The following is a 22,267-nucleotide window of genomic DNA, read 5'->3' on the forward strand; positions in this document are numbered from 1 at the left end:
AGAAGCACCCCATTCAAATATTTGACAGACCACATCTTTTGAACTCTTCGTCGTATTGAAGAAATCTTTATTTCTCTGAATTTCACTTCTGATCCTGCTTCTGACAGAACCAAACTTCTAGTATGGATTCCAATATCAGAGCTGACATTTGTCAGCTCAGTGATCTGTGAAATCACTCTAACACATTAAACCTCGGTCTCCACATCTCTATAAGGTGCATAACAGTGGTCACTTCATTATCTGATGTGAGAGTAAAATGAGCTTTAGCACATATAAAGTATCCAGGGGACAGAGGTTACAGCTACTACTCGTCTTCATTTCATGGCCTGCTTGCAGGTGATGGCATTGTCATTTCCTAGTGATGATGGTAGGGGTGATGGTTTGATCCAATGTTCACCACTCTGCAATGTACGTCAGTCCATTCTTACATTCACCCAAGTTCACAATAAAATAGTCTTGGTTCTAATATTCTGTTGATAAAATTTTTGGTTTGATTTTTGGCTTAGAGATAGTCTGAGGTTTCTGCATGGGATTTGGGAGTCTTCACTCTAATCTTAGGTTAGTAAGTTAATGTTAAGACCCTCTACCTGTGAATATTTGCTCCATCTGATTATGACTCTTATTGGCTGTTTAAATAGCCTTTTAGGTTTTCAGGATTGCAGGAAAGAAAATCCATGTGATTATTGAAATTCAGTTTGAATTTTTATTGACATAAATATAACTTTAGAGCTAAACACCTTGAATACTTAAAATCTTAACAATCCTTCATGCTTCACTACACTTGACTTATTTTGAATATTAAAAAATTGTTTATATTTGAATATGTAGTTTATCTCTTAAGTTTTTGAATATATATCTTCAATAAATATGTCCATTCACAAAAAATTTCATATTTTATAAATTATATATATTACATATGTTACATAAACTAGAAATCTTTTTTTTTTCTTTAAATTTTTTTTTTTATTTATGATAGTCATACAGAGAGAAAGAGAGAGAGGCAGAGACACAGGCAGAGGGAGAAGCAGGCTCCATGCACCGGGAACCTGATGTGGGATTCGATCCCGGGTCTCCAGGATCGCGCCCTGGGCCAAAGGCAGGCGCCAAACCGCTGCGCCACCCAGGGATCCCGAGTTTTAGTCTTTTAACTATAGTTAATGATAACTGATCTAAATCCTAATTTCAAATAGTCTTCTAGATAATTTCAAATTACTGTACTCACAAGATTTGACTAGTAATCATTGTTCTTATCTTGTAATGTGGTCTACAAAGAGATAATACTAGGAATAGTATTGTCAGTATTACCATTTCCTTCTTGGTTGCTTTTATTTGCATAATTGATATTACTGGTAATCCATGATTTACTTAAAGAGATTTTTTTTAAACACGTATTTATTTTGTGAAATACAAAGATTAAAACTAGGTAACAATCCATCTATCTGTTTAATTACAATGCCTGGTGAGATGCTGAAAGCACTGAGTTAGTGAGAATGCCACAGTCCTCTCCACATTGTGGAACTCTTACTTCATTTGCTTTATATGACATGTGACTTTCTAATATATGGATAGTCACTAGTAAGGAGACTAGTGTCTCTCTGTATTGCAAAATAATGAGGCTTTTTCTTTTTTCTAGTTAAAAATCAACTATGAATAAAAATAGTAATATATTCTTGCAACTCCAGTGGCTCATGTTTCATACATTTGTGCTTGCTCTGGAGATCTGTGTTAAACTGCCTTATTCAGGTGTGGAACTTGGAAGTGTTGCCTATGTGTAAACTCCCATCTTTTACAAGGAGAAAAATGCCTGGTCAGTAGTTACATCACCTTTTGAGGGGAAGTCACTTACACTGAGGCTACATCTAAGAGTGAGGGCTGCATGTCCTATAGCTGCTGAGGCAGTAAAGGGCATGCATGTAGCATTGCATGCTACCAAACAGGCAACTAGTTTAGACATTTTGAGCTAACATGTAACCCTCCTAGGGATTGAATTGAGTTATGGAGACTACCTCCATTGGCAAAATGCATTGCAGATAAATTGGCCCTTCCATCTTTTATCTGTGGACTGTGCTTGTTATAGTAGGTAACACAACACTGAGCAGTGTGAAGCCAGAAAAGAAATGGATGATTTCTGGGATGTTTCATGGTGTGGGATTTGTTCCAGAAACTCTGATTTTATGAAGTGCCCCTCTGAGTAGCAATTTATAACACACATTAATTCAGTGGTAGCTGAGCAAAGCTGAACAAGATTTCCCAGGGTGCTGAAGTTCCAGATTGTTTCTCAAAGGGTTACATCAATTATTGTCACCTTTTTGTCAGCTATGAACCATGATTAATTGGAGAGATCCAAATTTCTGCATATCTTATGTCACGCACTTCTTTGCTTTCCCATCTGTTTTGTTTAACATGTTGACCAACAAGTTCCACTTCTTGTATTTCATCAAAGCTAGAGTAAATGATTCAGTCTAGGTTGGAGAGAAACAATGAAGATGGCAGAAATAATGACATAAGTGAGTAGCAAAAGCAATGATTTAGTAAAGAGACAAGCTGTAACACATATAAAAGAGAGACCTAATTATATTCTATTCTCTTCAGTAATGTGTAAAATGCAAAGATCTATGAGCTCAAACTGATTTACATGTAACATTGGATCCTGTACCCATCAGAGTCAGAAACACGTAGATTGTTTTACCTCTAAAAAAAAAAAAAACCTGACAATTGATTGACTAAATAATACATAAACATTAGTGGAAATTAAAAACTGATACATGGAGAATAATGGAAGTTTTTCTCTAATGAGAAGCCTCTTAGAATAGAACCTTTTTTATTTCTATCTTTTTGAAACAAGAAAATCCATATTACCCAGCAGATGATGTATGCAATATTACTGTCTACCCCAGGATTTTTGTGATTTCCAGTCACTTAATACTCTTAACTAACTTCCATCAAACATTTCCACAAATAAAATCCTTTCTAAGCTACCTAAATCCTTGTTGGAAAATGGAAGGTTTATACCAAATAAGTAAACATAATATGCTTCAGCTGATAGTTTGCAGAGCAAAACCAATGGCCCTATTCATTCAGGGGACTTGGGGTGCAGGTTGCCTTGAGTTAAGATGACAAAGACCTTTACTGGGTTTACAGCTGCTTCTCACTCTACGATGAGGCAGGGAATCTAATTTGTAACCCTGATCATCACTGAATACAGCCTTCAGCCTGTCTAATTGGAGAGCCTAACCTGAGCACAAAGGAAGCTTCATAGTCCATAGAGCACAGCTCAAGGCTTCCCCCATTTGCAGAACAAAATTAGTGGGCTCACTTGACTGGAGAATTCAGCGCACACTTTGGCCTGATTGGAGTCTCCAAACAATGAGTGGTACAGGCCCTGGGTTCTAGCCTGCTGCCTTGCCTAAGAAGGCTAATGAATAGTCCCCATGTACTACTGAATATAGTTACCCAGTCCTGACCATCTAAGAAGCCTAATCAGAAAATCTAAGCAACCATGGAGCTCACTCCACAGTCTCACTTGGGAAGAAAACCAGACCAGCAAACTCTGTGCAACTGTTCACAGCCAATGGCACACGCTTCAACCCCTTGCCCCCATCCTTCTCCTCAGAGTTTGAACAGTGGCCTTGCCCCAAAACAGAGCATAAGAGCAAGCCCCTCATGCTTAATGACATTACCAGAAGACACACTGGCAAAATGATCTGACAGGTGAAGAACTGTCTCTGCCAAATCAAACCTGTAAAGTATGGAAGAGAAGCCCCATTACTCAAATGTACAGATACCAACATAAGAATCAAAGATAAAAAAAAAAATCAGGTAGATATGATACCACTAAAAGAAATTAATAAAACTCCAGTAACTGACCTAAAGAAAGGATGATCTATGAGCTATTTTTTTTTCTATGAGCTATTAAACAAAGAATTCAGAATAATAATCTTAAGGAAATTTAGTAAATTATAAGAAAATATAACACTGTAATGTGGTGACAATGGTGCATATTCACTTACAATTCTAGTTTTAATAAAAATCCACAAAGTTAGCAAAAATAACCAGAACTATGATAATCTGTTATTATCATATTTACACAATATTTATAAAATGTGTGTGTGTGTGTGTATGTGTATCTGTGTAACAGCAAGAACCTATAATGTGGGAGGCAAGAGAAGTCAAAAGTGTAACGTTAGGAATTCTATTGAAATTAAGTAGTTATCAGTCTAAAATAGGGTATCATAAGTTTAAAATATTTTATATAAGCCTAATGATAACCACAAGGGAAAATCTTGTACAAATTACACAAAACACAATAAAGAAGTCAAAGCATATTGAAGTATACTGATAACAAAAGACATCAAAACACACAACAATAGAAAATAGCATATGAAATAAGGAAGAACGTATCTACAAAACAACCAGAAAACAACAAAACAGCAAGTAAGTCTTACCTATCAAAAACTGCTTTAAATATAAGATTAAATGCTCCAATTAAAAGACAAAGAATGACTGAATTGATTTTAAAAAATCCAACAATATGATGCCTGTAAGAGACTCACTTTAGCCTTAAAGACATGCATAGACTGAGAGTAAAGGGATGGAAAGAGACATTTCAAGCAAATGGTAACAACAATGACAACAAAAAATGGCAGGGGTGGCTATACTTATTAAAATAGACTTTAAAAATGGTAAAAAGAGACAAAGTCACTATACAATGATAAAAATGTCAATACATCAACATAACAATTGTAAATATTGGGGATTCCTGGGTGGCTCAGCGGTTTAACACCTTCCTTGGGCTCTTGGCATGATCCTGGAGTCCCGGGATCAAATCCCGCATCAGGCTCCCTACATGAAGCCTGCTTCTCCCTCTGCCTCTGTCTCAGCCTCTCTCTCTCTCTCTCTGTGTGTGTGTGTGTGTGTGTGTGTCTCTTATGAATAAATAAATAAAATCTTTAAAAAAATGTAAATATTTATGTGCCCAACATTGGAGCACCTAAATATATAAAGCAAAAATTAACAGAACTAAACAAAACAGAACAAAATGAAAACAAAAAAAATCCCCGGTAATACAAGAGCTGGGGACATTAACACTCTGCAGAGAATCCAGCAGAGAATCCATAAGAAAACAACAGATTTGAACAACACAATTGACCAAAAGGAACCTAAAAAATATATATAGAACATTCTATCCAACAACAGATCATACATTCTTCTCAAGTACACATAACATTTTCTAGGATAGACCATATATTAGGACACAGAACAAGTCTTAGCAAATTCAAAAAGATTGAAATCATGTCAAGTATTTTTTCTGACCACAATGGCATAAAACTAGAAATTAGTAACAAGAATAAAATGGAAAATCCCAAACACATGGAAATTAAACAACAACTTCCTGAACAACCAATAGGTCAAAGAAGAAATTAAAAGGGAAATAAAAAAGACTTTATTGAGATAAGCAAAAATGGAAACACAACATACCAGAACTTGGGGGGATGCCATAAAAATAGTTATAAGAGGGAAGTTCATAGCAATAAATACCTATATTTCAGAAGCAAGAAAAAACTCAAATAACAACCCAACTCTTTATCTTAATGAAGTAGAAAAAAAAAAAACCCAACCAATTGAGCCCAAAGTTAGAAGAAAGAAAATAATAATTATTAGAGAAGAGATCAATGAAATAAAAAATATAAAAACAACAGGAAAGATTAACCAAACTAAGAGTTGGTTCTTTGAAAGTATAAACAAAAGTGACAAACCTCTAGCTAGATTAACCTAGGAAGAAACAGCCAGGATGAAAATTTACAGAATTATAAATGAAAAAGGAGACATTATAACTGATACAGAATATAAGAAAAATAAAGTACCATAGAGGCTACTATGAACAACTATATGCCCCAAAATGGAACAACATAAAAGAAATGGAAAAATTCTTTAGAAACATGTAACTTATCAGGACTTAACTGGGAAGCAATACAAATTGTGAATAGACCAATTACTAATAAGGAGATTAAATCAGTAATAAAAAAATCTCTCAACAAAGAAAAGCTCAGGACCAGACAGCTTCATGGATGAATTTACCAACATTTTAAAAATTAACACCAATCCTTCACATACTCTTCCAAAAAAATCTAAGAGGAGGGAACATTTCCAAGCTCATTTTACAAGGCCAACATTATCCTGATACCAAAACAAAAACAAACAAACAAAACTATTAAAAAAGAAAACCACAGGCCAATGTTCCTGATGAATATAGATTTTTTAAAAATTACTCAATAAATATTAGCAAACTGAATTCAGCAGCACTTAAAAGGATCATACATCATGATCAAGTGGGATTTGGGGAGCAAGCATGGTGCAATATACATGAATAAATCCATGTAATACATCATATCAATAGAATGAAAGAAACTAATCATATGAGGACTTCAATAGATGCAGAAAAAGCATTTGATAATATTCAACATGTATTCATGATAAAAAATTCTTAACAAATTAGGCACAGAAGAAATATATATCAAAATAATAAAAGCCAAATGATAAACACACAGATAATATACTACTCAATAGTAAAAGGTTGAAAGCTTTTCCTCTAAGGTCAGGAATAAGACAAGTGTGCCCACTCTCACCATTCCTATTCAACATAGTATTAGAAGTCCCAGCTAGAGCAATTAGGTAAGAAAACGAAATAAAAAGCATCAGAATTGGAAAGAAAGAAGTAAAATTGTCTCTATTTGCATATGACACAATTTTATATAGAGAAAGTCCTAAAGACACAACCAAAAAACTGTTAGATCTAGTCAATAAATTCAATGAAGCTGCAGGATACAAAACTAACATGCAAAAATCAGTAGTGTTTCCATACACTAAGGATCAATTTTCTGAAAAAGAAATAGAGAAGTTGATCCCATTTATAATGGCTTCAAGAACAAAAAAATACTTACAAATAAATTTAGTTAAGGAGATGAAAGGTCTCTACTTTGAAAACTAAGATATTGATGAAATAAATTGACAAAGACACAAATAAATAGAAAGCTATCCCATGCTAATGGACTGGAAGAATTGATGTTAAAATGTCAATATCACCAAATACCATCAGTATAATTCAATATAATCCATAGAACCATTTCAATGGCATATTTTATAGAAGTAGAAAAAACATTCCTAACATTTATATAGAACCACAAAAGACCCCAAATAACCAAAGGAATCCTAAGAAAAAAGAACAAAGCAGAAGGCATCATACTTCCGGATTTCAAACTATACTATAAAGCTGTAGTCATGAGGTGTGTTAATTATAGTCATAAGGAAATTTTTCCATTTGTGACAACTTTGGTGGACACTGAAGGCACTATGCTAAGTGAAATAAATCACACAGAAACAGATAAATATGGTATGTTTTCACATATATGTGGAATCTAAAAGAAAACAAATTTAAACTAATAGAAAAAAAGATATCAGACTTCTTGTTACTTAGGGTGGAACAGGTGGGGAGGGGGAATTAGAGGAAGGTGATCAATAGATACAAACTTCCAGTTATAAGATAAATAAGGCCTAGGGATCTAATGTACCACACAATGACTGTAATTAACACTGCTGAATCATATGCAGAAAATTAAGAGAGTAAATTACATGAATTGTCATTACATGGAGAAATTTTTTTTCTTTATTTTCTTACCTAAGGAGAAGATGGATGTTAGCTGACCCTCTTGTGGTAATCATTTCACAGTATATGTAAATCAAACCATCATGCCCTATGCCTTAAACTTACGTGGTGATACATGTCAATTATTTCTAAAACTGGGAGAAAAAGAAAAAAGATGTTATGTTTTGAAAGCTTGTATCAATATTTACTCTTGCTAAAATATACATCCAGAGGTCCCTCCGCCTCCCCACTAACTCCACACCTTATCTTGTCAGGAGCTTCCAGGTTCCACTAGGTGGTTGTGATATTTTCAGAACTGGTGGTGCCCCCGTAAGATGTATTAAATGCACTGCTCAACAATACAATTTATTTTTCTGGATTCTTGCGTATTTTGTCTTTTATCGAATTTGGTAGTTGTATAGAAATGGCAAAGAAGTAGTGAAATTAGTCTTCAAACATTGTTCGAGATGGGGACCAAGATGATCAAAATAATTATAGTTAATATGAAAGTTGATACAGTTGATATTCAAGGGGAGATTTTGTTTGAAATACGCTGAAGTTTGTTAATGATTCTGATTTACTTCCTGTAGCAGGCAGCCGAACAAATTGCAAGTGAGCATGGGCTCGTGGCAGGAAAAGGCTGAGGACACTCTGGACAAGTGAGTAAATTAGTGAGTAAATTAAGTGAGTAATTACAGTGAAAACCAATCAATCAAATTTAATAGAGCTCTACATCTTACTCCTAAGAAGGTTTCCTATTATTTTGAAATGTGCTGTCTTTCAGTGGAAGGGAGTAGTGTCTCCCTGCAGGGTAAAGGGCAGGTTTTTCTGTGGGGAGATTAACCCAGAGCTATTGCTCAGGACTGGCAATCCCTGCTCTTACAGCTTATAACATTGTAGGAAAGGTAAATCAGGGAGGTTGGTTTTCCCAGAGTAAAATATGTCCCTAAATAAGTGATTGAGATCTGAAACATCTCACCATTACCTTTCACAGCTTTTGAGAAAGTTTATTTATTTTTTTTAAGATTTTATTTATTTATTCATAGAGACACACACAGAGAGAGAGAGAGAGGCAGAGACACAGGCAGAGGGAGAAGCAGGCTCCATGCAGGGAGCCCGACATGGGACTCGATCCCGGGTCTCCAGGATCACACCCCGGGCTGCAGGCAGCGCTAAACCGCTGCACCACCGGGGCTGCCCTTGAGAAAGTTTAAAGTGGAAGAGGTGTCCCAAGAAGTTAGTGAGAACGCAGCCTTTCTTTAATTTGTTCAATAACCTCTATGGGATGTACATTATGCACCAGCCACTATTCTAATTATCTGAGCCTAATTTCATCTTATCTACAAACACGAATCATTTCGTATAGCTTTAATATATACTAACTTTTCCAGGAACATAACTGCCACTTGAGATATGACTGCCTTGTTTTATTTTGCTCTTCCATGTGTTTGGAAGTTTTCCAGGAGTTGCTCACCATTTCTCAAAACCATACTAAGGATGGCAACGCTGTCCTCTTCCCTGTTCATGGCCTTTCAGTCTCCAATAAAGTCAAATGTATCAATCTGCCTTTGAGCTGTTTCACTCACATGATTCTCTGTGCATGTCCAATTGTTCCAGCACCACGTGCTGGGAAGACAACACTCTCTCCACTGAATTTCCTTTGAATCTTTCTTGAAAAATCGATCCTTAATATACGTGTGAGTCTATTTCTGGACTTTGTCTTTTATGCTGTTGCTTGTCTAATGCTTATGTCAATACTGTATTTTCTTGACTACTTTGACTTGAAATTAAAGTCCTTCATTTTAATCCTCAAAGCGGTTTTGGCTTTTCTTGATCATCTGCATTTCTATTTATTTATTTATTTATTTATTTATTTATTTATTTATTTATTTTACACTTGGTTCTTGCATGATACTTCTTTATTGATTCATGTATTCATTTCAGTCTGTAGCTGGAGGAGACCACAGGCAGAGAACAAGTGCTCCCTGCTCCCGGCCACCTGGCCTCAGAAGCTGGCCACCTAGCTCCTTAAGGCACAGGCCTGGGACAGTCCTCCACAGGAAGCAGGGGCCAAGAGACCTGCAGGCCAGGCAGCTCACCCCGCTGTGTCCATGTGAGGGCAGTAACTAAACCTGAGTTTGGTGGGAAAGGGTAGCGGAGCCCCTAGAATTCCCAGTCATCCTCATCCTCCTCTCAGGTGGCTGCTGTGGGGGAGGCAGAGGTGGGATGGAGTCTGACATTCGGGCGAAGGCCTCCTCCTGGCCCCTCACTGGCTCCCGTCACAGGTCCTTTCCCAGAGATCCCTTTATGCCTCATGACCAGCTTGATAGAGATCCGAGATCAGGTCCCCACCTTGGCTTGTGGCTCTCACTTGCTCCTGCTCCTTCTGTTTCTTCTTCTCCAGCTTCCGCTCCCTGACGCTCCGGAGCTTGGCCTTGCCTATGCCCCCAGCCTGGCGGATGGACTCCAGCAGGGTGGCCCGGCCACTGGAGGGGTCCACCACTTCCTTTGGAGCTCCTTGAGTGGTAGCTGAAGGAGACACACTGCCACTGCTGTCCTCCCTGGCATCTTGGCCAGGGGAGGCTATGGCATGGGGTGGGGGTGGGAGAGCGCCGACCAGCACAGCTGGGGCTGGGGGAGGTGGGGGTGGTGGTGGCGGCGGAGGTGCTGTTAGTACCCCATCTTCCAGGTCTGGCTTGAAAGTCTCAGCCACCTCTGTGTGGAAGGTGGGTAGCTCTGGAATGGTGCCAGGGGCGGAGGGGGCGATGCCAGGGCCCAGGTCAGCACTGCACGTGAGGTCATCGGCGATGACCGACAGGTCGGGCAGGTAGGACGGCACATCAATCTCAGGCACTTGGCCCAGGTCAGGCACACAGAAGTAGTTTTCTGGAACCTGTTGCTCCAGCTGCTCCCTCTTGCTGATGGACAAAGGGGCATCGAACAGCTTCTCCTGTCTCTGCCCCCAGCATCACATGGGTCTTTGTTACAGCACCAGCCAGGGGGTCCAACAAGACATACTTTTTGTACAGGTTCTCAGTGGTGATGAATAGCAGCAACGAGCTGACGGAGCTGATGTTGCTGGGAAGACCCCCAAGCCCCTCCTCGGCCTCATCCTCAGGCTCTGGCTTGGTGTTCACACACACGGAAGTATTTCAGCTTCTCCTGCAGGGCCCACTCATCCAGGGGCCGGTGCTTGCTCTGGATCCTATGGCCAGGGCGTCTCTGCAGTCCTGGGTCCTGGGCATCCGTGAAGATGGAATCATACTCCTGTAGGCGCTCTGGAGTTGGGTACTTGGCACTGGAGAACACCTTGATCGCCTTCTTGCTGCCCTTAATCTTCTCGATCTTGGCCTGGGCCAAGGAGACCCTCTCCCCAATGGCCTGCAGCTGCTTCCGGCTGAGCTCTACTCCTTGGGAGATCCTGCTAAAGATGTCTCCAGAGACCTTCTGTAGGTACTGCAGGGCATCTGCCATCTGCTGCATGGCCTCCCCCCGCCACAGGTCCGGCTGGATGCGGGGCACTGCATAGGTCTGCCCTGCCGACGGGGGCTGGGTCCTCACCGGAGTCCTGGGCCTGCGCGCAGCCTGGCGCCCCTGCTACCGCCGCACCGGCTCCGCCGGGTCCTGGCGCTGCCCCCTCTCCCTATTTATTTACTTTTAAAGTTTTTTTGTTTTGTTTTGTTTTGTTTTGGAGAGAGAGAGAGAGAGCTTGGGTGGGGGGGGGGCAGAGAGAGAGGGAGAGAGAAAATCTGCTGAGTGCATATTTCCCACTTGGGGCTTAATCCCAGGACCCTGAGCTCATGACCTGAGCCAAAGTCAAGAGTCAGATCCTTAACCAACTGAGCCACCGAGGCACCCCTGATCGTCTGCATTTCTATATGAATTTTAGAATTACTTAAAGAAAACCCAAATGGCCTATTGAAATTTTTGACAGGATTGTGTTGAATCTATAGATCAATTTGGGAAAAATTGTCATTTTAGCAATACGGAGTCTTCCAATCCATCAACAAAGCATATCTCTTCACTTACTTAGGTCTTTTAAAATTTCACTTAGCAATATTTTATAGTTTTCAGATCTTGCACATCTTTTACTAGATTTCTCCCAAAGTATTTTGTATTTTTTTTTATTTATTTTTTATTTTTTTATTTATGATAGGCACACAGTGAGAGAGAGAGGCAGAGACATAGGCAGAGGGAGAAGCAGGCTCCATGCACCAGGAGCCCGACGTGGGATTCGATCCCGAGTCTCCAGGATCGCGCCCTGGGCCAAAGGCAGGCGCCAAACCGCTGCGCCACCCAGGGATCCCAGTATTTTGTATTTTTAATGCTGCTTTCAGTTTCATTTTTAATTCCATTTCTGATTATTCCTAGTATATGGGGATAGAACTGATTCTTTTTTGAAGATTTTATTTATTTATTTATGAGAGACACACAGAGATAGAGAGAGAGAGAGAGGCGCAGAGACACAAGCAGAGGGAGAAAGCAGGCTCCATGCAGGGAGCCTGATGTGGGACTCCATCCCGGGACTCCAGGTTCATGCCCTGGGCCAAAGGCAGGCACTAAACCGGTGAACCACCCAGGGATCCCTAGAATTGATTTTTGTATAGTGATCTTGTATGCTACAAACCTGCTGAACATACTTATTAGTGAATGCTTTTTGTAGATTCTATTAGGTTTCCTATATAGATGATCCTCCTGTCTATGAGTGACACTGACTAGAACCTTTAACACAATATTGAATAGAAGTGGTAAGTGCAGACATCCTATCTTATTGCTGATCTCAGGGGAAATGCATTCAGTCTCTCACCATGAAGTATGATGCTAGCTAGCTATTGATTTTTGCTTATGGTCTATATCAGATTGAGAAAAGCCCATTCTATTTCTAGTTTGCCAAGAATTTTATCAGATATTGATGTTGAATTTCATCAAATGCTTTTTCGGGGTCTATTGAGATGATAGTTTCATTTTTATTTTTTACATGGTAGATTACATTGATTTTCTTTGGTGAATGGTGAGTTACCTTGATTTTCAAATGTTTAACCAACACTGCCTTCCTTGGCTCCAGTCCCATCCACTGGCTCTGAGGTTTGTGAGACATGAGAGAAAAAGCATCCATCACTCAAGTGGACATGTATCAGCCAAATTGGAGGATGAAGGACAAAATCAGAAGAAACCAAAAGCTAGAGGAGAGCTTGATGACAACAGAGACAGTAGCAGAAGATACAGGAGAATGGTTAGGGCAGTATACCGCAGGGCCTTGGGGTGGCTGATGGTGAATAGTGTGGGCTGCATTGGAAACAAGATGATTCAGAGCATTACAGGGATGAAAATATAATATTTAGACAGTTGGGAAACTTATACTTTGAGCTTTGAAAGTGCATGACCTAGATGGATGCTCTGAGAGGCCAAGGACTAAACCGAATCATCCTTCATATGAAATCAGTCGTGGCAACTGCAAAGATTTGCAATATCTCACTGCTGCATGTTCTGAACAACAGCTCAGACACTGATCTCCATACATGCAGGTTCTTAGGATGAAGCAGGTCCCAGAGACCGTGGCATCTGGCATGGTGTAGGCGAGAGATGGCCACAGAGACTCAAGCCTGATATGGCATCTGCTGAATCTGAAGGACTAAACCGTTTCTGCCTCATTTTAGCAGGACACTGTCTACATAAACTCCAGCTAATCTTTCCTGCCTTAGCTGTTGACACACTGTCCTTGAACCTTAACTCAGCATCTGGGGATCTGCTCCTTGCAGTTCAGCACAATTCCATGAAGCTAACTGGCTTTCAATCTTTTCCCAGACTCCTGTCGCTAGGCTCTGCCTATCTGCATAGTATTAATGTTACTTATGCTGCTTCCAATCTGTACCACAACATGAGTGCCCTAAACATTTATTGCCAGACTCTCAGAATGGTATAGTATATACCTGTTGGAAACTTCTCATGTATCATTCCCCTCTCTACCCGCCTTCTATAGTGGGTTGTTTCAGCCCTTTCCGTTCCCAATAGAGTCAATTTTGTTATATCCAATTGTATACAAAGATAGAAATCACATTACAAATGATTTTATTTTGGAATTATTATATTTTGGAAACCTCTGCCACTGCTCTCTTTCATTGCTGAGTTAACACTGAGTAGCTATAGGATCAATAATATTATACTTATGCTCATTTGCACTTATATCTGAAAGATACATTCAAGTCATACTTGAGTTAATATGCTAGACTGGAACAAAATGGACCAATTTAACTTCCATTTTGGTTACAGCCATTACTTTGGCATAGGGTAGTCAGCAGAAGAGAAGTATGATAAGAACTAAGGAGTATAACCCATTTCACAATTAAATGCTACCTGCAGATGGGAAGCAACTGGAGCAGCACACATAGCTCTACCACAAGAGGCAAAAACTCCAGGCTGTTTTGGACTCCATGACTTCAAAATGCAGGTTATCCTGCAGGGTATCCCCAAATTGCCAGTAATATTTACAATACCTTCTAGATTAGTTGACACTAATTAAAAATAGCTATTGTTTAGAAACTTACAATAAGATGAGTATTGGGTGTTATACTATATGTTGGCAAATTGAATTTAAATAAAATTTAAAAAATAAAAACTGTAAAAATGATCAATATCATGGAAGTTTGTAGTATGTGTATATTTAAGTTGATGGTTTATCAGGAAATCCTGGGCAAGTATGTGCTGAAGGATGACTTCTGGAAATGGGGCTAGAAATAACCACAACCACTCAACACACTGGCAAGATTAGTTCTGGTAATGGTAGTTGCTCTAGAATTTAGTATATTTTGTTTTCTATGGAATCTCAGTATTAGAAACCAGCAACTCTTTGAGCAGTTTTCTTTTAACTAATGAAGTGCTACATTAAATTAAAAAATAAAGACTTTAGAAATTGCAATTTTCTTAGTGAGAAATAGTTGAGGAGTTCTCCACTTAAATTTTGTAAGGTAAATTCTGTTTACCCAAATTCTCTCAAGTTGTAAAATCCACTGTCATACAGCACATGGAAAGGACATTAAAAATAATCTGAGCCAAGGCATCTGGGTGGCTCAGTTGGTTAAGTGTCTGCCTTTGGCTTAGGTCATGATCTCGCAGTTCTGAGATCAAACCCTGCATTAGGCTCTCTACTCGGCGGGGAGCCTGCTACTCCTTCTCCTTCTGCCCCTCTCCCTGCTCATGATCTATTGCTCTCACCAATAAATAAATAAAATCTTAAAAAAATAATTTGAGCCAACCTCTATGGGCTGGATCTTGTCAGTTATTTTAAAAGATACTCTTAAACCTTTAGCTCTCTGAAATATAGTAAATAAAACTCATTTTAAGACCATTATAATTTTTCCAGGGATAAAAATCTAAGAAAACGATTAGAATTACTAAAACTCTCTTAGGACATTTCTGTATAAAGCTTTTTATGTGTATGCATAAGTACACACATATTCACACACACTCAATGGCAATAGAAGACATACCTCCAGGATGGTAAATCCAGCTATGGATGTTCCTTTGTAAATGTTAAATCCTTAAAATAAATATATATAATATATATATATATTATATATATTTATTTAGGTATATACTTAAATCTTAAGTATATATCCTTTTGGTCTGTTTTTCTGAAGAACTCTGACTACTATGGTGGACTACACAAGGGGTTAGATACTGAGAGGCATGCTACATCAAGTAACAGTTTACCACAATTTGTATTCTTTTCTGTCTTCCCATAAGCAGTTTTCGGGATGGATTGAGACAGGTATTAGATTTAGAGAAAATGTGAAAGAAAGAGAAGGAGATAGCTAGAGGAGGCATGGAGCACATTCAGATTGTGGTCAGGTCACTTCTTCCTCTGAAAGAAGTAAGAAAGAGGAATTGGGTGGTAGGGGCCTCAGACTCTAGGTAGATCTAAGAAAAGTTCATTCATGACAATGGGGAGTCTTTGAACCAAAGTTACAGGCATTAGATTATTAGAGAAAATGTGGCTGGCATTGGTCTTTGAGTCCATAATTTCATGATCTGTATCTGGCGCATATGTGATTGAGGATCCCTACATGCAACTCTTCTTTATCCAGAGATCTGAACAAAAGGACAAGGTATCTATTCCCATTAACCCAGTATGAAATAGTGAGATAGGGGTAGATGACTGCAATAGACACTCCCCTTCAAAGAGAGGAAAGGGATTCTTTTTCTAGGTAAAATGGAATGAGAGTACCTCTTTCACTGAATATAACTATCAAACCTGGACAGACTGTCTGGAACAGCTATTTGAAAAATCTGAAACATAAATGATAGCAAGTGGATTAGGAAAGAAGATCAGAATTCAAGTCTGAATAAATCTATGGTGGGTATAGTACTTTACTCCCCCCCGATATCCCTGAACAAATAAAGTGGGCATTGGAGGGCAAAAAGAAGCCCACTAGTTCTGGTGCACAAAGCAGGAAAAGAAACATATAAAACTCAGAGAGGGTATGAAAATCCCCCCTTTTCCTTTTTTTCCTTCTGTTCTCTCATATTCCATCCCCTAAGTAATCCCATGGTGATGAGACACAGCCAGAAAAAGGGAACTACAGGAGCCAAAACCCTGAGAGAATAAAAATGTGCTCCCTTTTCAGTAGATGCTTCCATAACAAGACTAGTGTCCAACTCCTCTCTTACTGCTTCTTCCTTTGTCCTGGGAATTGGCTGTGGAAGTACATGAAGTTGCAGAAGCAGAAGTACACAGCAGAGTGGGGTAATATGGAGTTGGAGACCAAAATGAGGAGCTCTGGGGAACTGGAAAGACCAGAAACGTTGTGAAAAGACAAGAACTCAGAAAAGCAACCTCATAAAGTTGATTATGAACTCTTGGGGCTACTCCTAAACTGTGAATTTGATCTGATCCTACTTCATGTGGCAAAAACTTTAAGAGCTGAAATAATGATATGCTACCACACAGGTCCAAGATTGACTACAGAGTGGCACACATATGAAGTAGATCCAAATAGCACTGCAAAAAGCACTGCAAAACATTTGAAAACTGATTTGGAACTAAAGTTGAAACTATAGCCTCCAAGGAAGATTGGAACTTGTGACCTGAATGCAACCAATTCAACTGCCTGATTGAACAAAAACATCAACATTCTCCGCAGGATTTAAACAATACCCAAAGTCTCATAATATTAAAAATGACCAGGATACAATGCAAAATTACAAAACAAATAACCAGGAAAATTTCAACTCATATGGGAAAAGAAGATGAACTGATGCAATGCCAACATGACAGATGTTGGAATAATCTTAAGGTTAGCAATATGAGCACTACCGAAGACAATGGAAAAACAGAAATGTTCAACAAAGAAAGAGAATATTGTATTAATGGGGTTTTTTTAGAGAACAGAATCAAGAGGAAACCTCATTCTCATATTTTCTCTTTCTCTATTAGTAAGAGATTTATTGTTAAGATATTGGCTCATCAGTTATAGAGGCAAAGAAGTTTGACAATCCACTGTCTGTAAATTGAAGACCCAAAAAATCTGGTGATGTAGTTCTAAAGGATACAGAGGAATATTACATAAGAATAAAAAGGTCAATTCCCCCAATAGCCAAAACATTCCTAAATAAGTATGCACCCAATAGTAAATCATCATATATACATAGAGCAAAAATTGACAAGACTGAAAGAAGAAAAAGACAAATCCACAACAGTAATTGGAGACATCAATTCTTCTCTCTCATAATAAACAGAACTAGCACAGAAAAAATCAGGAAGGCTACAAAAGAATTAACATCACTAACCAAAGGTTTAACTATAGACTCTATAGAACTGACTCCACCCAACAACAGAATACATATTTTAAAGTGTACATGGAACATTCTTCAAGACATATCATACCTTAGATCATAAAACAAGTACTACAAAAGTTTTAAAAACTGAAACCATACAAAGTATTTTTCTGGCTCAAGAAACCAACAATACAAAGGTTACAGGAAGTCTTCAAGTAGTGGAAAATTAATCTACATACGTCTAAACAAATCACAGGCTAAAAAGTGAGTCTGAAGGAAAATTAGCAAATATTTTGAACTGAATAAAAATATGACATATCAAAATTTGTGGAATGTGAGGCAAATTTACAGCATTAAATGCCTTTTTAGGGAAAAAAAGTCTCTAATCAGTAATTTAAGCTTTTACCAGAAGCAACTAGAAAAAGAAGAGCAGTTATTCCAGAGCAAGCCGAAGGAAGAAAACAGGAAGGGTAAGAGCAGAAATTAATGAAATACAGTACGGAAAATTTTAAATAAATAAATAAATAAATAAATAAATAATAAATAAATGAAACCTGGTTCTTTGAAGAAATCAATCTAATTGTTAACCTCCTAAGCAAGACTAACCACGAAAAAGAGGAAAAAATAAACTAATTATCAACATTAGGAATGAGGGAGAAGATATCATTACTACTCCAAGATATTAAAACAATAATAAAAGAATGCTCTCAACAACTATGCACATAAATTTGACAACTTAGGGGCAGCCTGGGTGGCTCAGCGGTTTAGTGCTGCCTTCAGTCCAGGGCGTGATCCCAGAGACCTGGGATGGAGTTCCACGTCGGGCTCCCTGCATGGAGCCTACTTTTCCCTCTGCCTGTGTCTCTGCCTCTCTCTCTCTCTCTCTCTCTGTGTGTGTCTCTATGAATAAATAAATAAAATATTTTTAAAAAGTGAACAACTTAGATAAAATTGTCCAATTGACCAATTATCCAAAACCCATAAACTACTAAAACTCACCCAAGATGAAATAGATAACTTCACTAGTCTTATAAGAAAATAAAATGGTCTCCATTTACAGATGACAAATTTGGAATGAGGCACACAGCAAATCCTTGAAAATTCTGAAATCCAGCTGGACACATGCTGTCAGAGCTTCCATTGCTGGCCTAGGTACTTTTCTTGATTACAGTCTGGGTCTGTTCTATAAGAGTGATTCTCATCAATCGTTTTCCTTCTTGGGTTCTATCCTCAGGGAGGTCTTTCCTTTTCCATAGGAAATGGCCTGTGTTTGAAATTTTTGAATAACTGAATAGTTTTTCCAGTCTGTTTCCTTCCCATAGAATGTTGGTGTCCAGATGCTTTTTCATTTTGAACTGACTACAGTCCCTTTTAATCCAAGCTGATGCTCTTTGGATATTCTATGAATCTAGTTGAAACTTACTCCGTGTCCCCAGTGCCACATCAATAATTCTTTTTCAGACACATGTTTCTGTACTTTGCATGGAATGACAAAGTGCCATGGCACAACGTTCTTAGTATTCCTAGAAATGTTTTTTGTCTAGGTGAACTGGGGGCCTATGAGGCACCATCTTCAGTCCTTCTGAGTTCTTAAGGAAGGCTTTTATAGACAACATTTCTGATTTGATTTTTTCCCCTAAGGCTGTCTCTTACTTTGAGAAAGGCTGTTTATTACTCTGCTGGCTAAAGAAAAAGCCCTGGCTGGAGAGATTAGAAATGTAAAACCTTTCTATTTTCCTCAACCCGGCAAGACCTGGATATATATTTCTTCTGAATTATTTGCAAACTTAACTATCCTTTCTTAGTTCATTTCTTTTCATGTCATACACAAAGAAGTCATCATTTCATTGGAAATCTCCTTAAGCTAGATCCACAAGTTTATTAGGTACAAATTTTCTAACTTCCATTTTACTACAGGGACAGTCACGAAATTGTTTTATGATGAAAAAACACAGATCACCATTTTTCAAACTTACAGTAGCAGTTTCCTCAACATTTTTTTCAGCATCCATTAAAATTTGTCTGCCAATCCTCCAGCTTCTGCCAGCAGCTTACTTGCCACTTTTCCAACCTATATACCCAGTGCCTAGTCTCAAAGCCTATAGTTTTTTAAAGTAAAAATCCCTTTCTATATACTAGTTTCTGAATGTATTATGCTACTTTACAACAAACCCGCCTTAAAACTTAAGAATTCCAACAATAATTATTTCTCATGATTCAATAGGTTGGGTGGGAGGTTCTTCTACAGGTGTTGCCTATGCTAATGCACGGGACTGTGTCCAGCTAGGTTGATGAAGAGCTAGCTTACGTAGAATGGCTAGGTCTCTCTCTTCATGTGTTCTCTCATCCTTAAAAGATGTTAACCTGTCTTTCTTTACATGATAGAGGTTGGCAATATTCCCAAGAAGTGAGCCATAGCTTTTTGATTATGTTTGTATATGTCCCAGCAGCCAAGCCAGAGTCAATGTGGGAAGAGAACTCACAAGGTCTCTTGTGGATGCCATGAGTCATGATTCACTGGGACTCACTGATGTAACAATCTACGATGGGGATTTGTGTGGGAAAAGAGCAGTTAACACTTGATGTTTGGGCCAGAAAATTCCTTTGGAAAACACATTGTAACAATTAACAACATAAACTTTAGGTCCTGTGAGCCTCAACATTTAGCAGGTCCTTTTACATCAGAAGTTCTAAAGCATTTAATATTGCCCTTTATAGAAGACAAGGTATTTTAATTGATAAAACATTTCCTATAAGATAGCCACCCTTGTCAGCAACATAGAGGGGTATATTCTGACCAGTTTCATGAACATATCTAATTTACAAAGTATGAGACCCAAATGAATGATGAAGAAAGCAAATCCACTGTTCCTGGAATCTCTAATGACAGTAATGCCAAAGAGAATGTGAAAAATCAGTTGTTATTATTTTCCAGAGACCCTAACATATTGTAGGATTCAGAGCCTGAGAAGGCTATCAAATGCAAATTTGAAAGTTATGGAAAAGTCATATCTTCAAGATTTTCATGTTCCTTATCATTTCTAGCTGTCTGGGCTCCCTTCATCAGTCACAGTGAGGCATTTTTCCTTGATGTTTCACCACTGTAGTTTGTTTAATTGAAACAGTACTCATATCTAACATTGGCAATTAAGTAATTAAAATATTAATCATATTGGTTGTATATGTTTCAGAAAACAAGTGGGGAAGATTGTTTTCTTTTACCAAGGTATTTCAGAATCTTTATTTGCAATAATTTCTCTATATACTCTATTGATGCTATTTAATAGGCTATTCTTAATTCTAGGATACTTCACTCCTGTTCATTTGCTTAAGAAAATCGGTATTCAAAAATCATCTCACGATTATTATATAAATAACGGATGATTGTATGAATAACAAGACTTGATTTATACCATTTTTTTTTGAAATCTGAGCTTATTTTTCACCTCATGTTATATACTTTACTTTATTTTTTCCATTCAAAGTAATAGCTGAACTTGGCCATAATAGTCATTTCTCTGTTTTTTTAATCCTCTCAGAAAATTCCTTCTTTCTCTTTCAATGTGTTTAAACAGGAAAGAGATATTAATGTTCATTTGTATATACTTGATTTAATTCATGGTTTTTGATGCAATTAAATTACTTTTAACACCCAGCTATGTTTTTGTTTCATTTGAGGTATGTCATTTAAAATATGAATAATATAATAAGGCTGTTCCAGAAATCTCACAGAGGAAGACATAGACATGGCCAACAAGCACATGAGAAGATGCTCCGCATCATTTGTTATCAGGGAAATACAAATCAAAACACATTGAGATACCACCTCACACCAGTCAGAATGGGGAACATTAACAAGGCAGGAAACCACAAATGTTGGAGAGGATGTGGAGAAAGGGGAACCCTCTTGCACTGTTGGTGGGAATGTGAACTGGTGCAGTCACTCTGGAAAACTGTGTGGAGGTTCCTCAAAGAGTTAAAAATACAACTGCCCTAGGACCCAGCAATTGCACTGCTGGGGATTTACCCCAAAGATACAGATGCAATAAAACACCGAGACACCTGCACCCCGATGTTTCTAGCAGCAATGTCCACAATAGCCAAACTGTGGAAGGAGCCTCCATGTCCATCGAAAGATGAATGGATAAAGAAGATGTGGTTTATGTATACAATGGAATATTACTCAGCCATTAGAAATGACAAGTACCCACCATTTGCTTTGACGTGGATGGAACTGGAGGGTATTATGCTGAGTGAAATAAGTCAATTGGAGAAGGACAAACATTAAATGGTCTCATTCATTTGGGGAATATAAAAAATAATGAAAGGGAATAAAGGGGAAAGGAGGAAAAATGAGTGGGAAATATCAGAAAGGAAGACAGAACATGAGAGACTCCTAACTCTGGGAAACGAACGAGGGGTGGTGGAAGGGGAGGTGGGCGGGGGTTGGGGGTGACTGGGTGACGGGGCACTGAGGTGGGCACTTGACAGGATGAGCACTGGGTGTTATTCTATATGTTGGCAAATTGAACTCCAATAAAAAAAATAAATTTATAAAAAAAATATGGCTGTTCCCTATTTGGACACTTGGGTACTTCTACTTTGTTAATGAAGAGGCAGCTCAAGTTTTATAAAATCAGAATTATTGGTTAGATTACATTTTAAGATAAGAACAAGATATAGTTTTAGCACAATAAAAAACACCTGATAATTTAGGCCTTAACAAAACTATCTTATATATATGCTTGAGTTAAAATAGGTAATTTTGTTAAAGCAGAACGTGCTAAACTGATACATTATGTAAAAATTTTTGAAAACATTCCCAAGTGAAATGCTTCTATCAGTGTAATT

At 38.2% G+C, this 22,267-nt stretch overlaps 1 pseudogene; it reads right to left on the minus strand.

Moving 5' to 3' along the window:
* Positions 1-9,805: 9,805 nt before the first annotated feature.
* LOC121492718 lies at positions 9,806-13,211 on the minus strand (annotated as a pseudogene).
* Between the last annotated feature and the right edge of the window lie 9,056 nt (positions 13,212-22,267).

The sequence above is a fragment of the Vulpes lagopus genome, chromosome 6 (assembly GCF_018345385.1).
Source record: "Vulpes lagopus strain Blue_001 chromosome 6, ASM1834538v1, whole genome shotgun sequence".
NCBI classification, from domain to species: Eukaryota; Metazoa; Chordata; class Mammalia; order Carnivora; family Canidae; genus Vulpes; species Vulpes lagopus.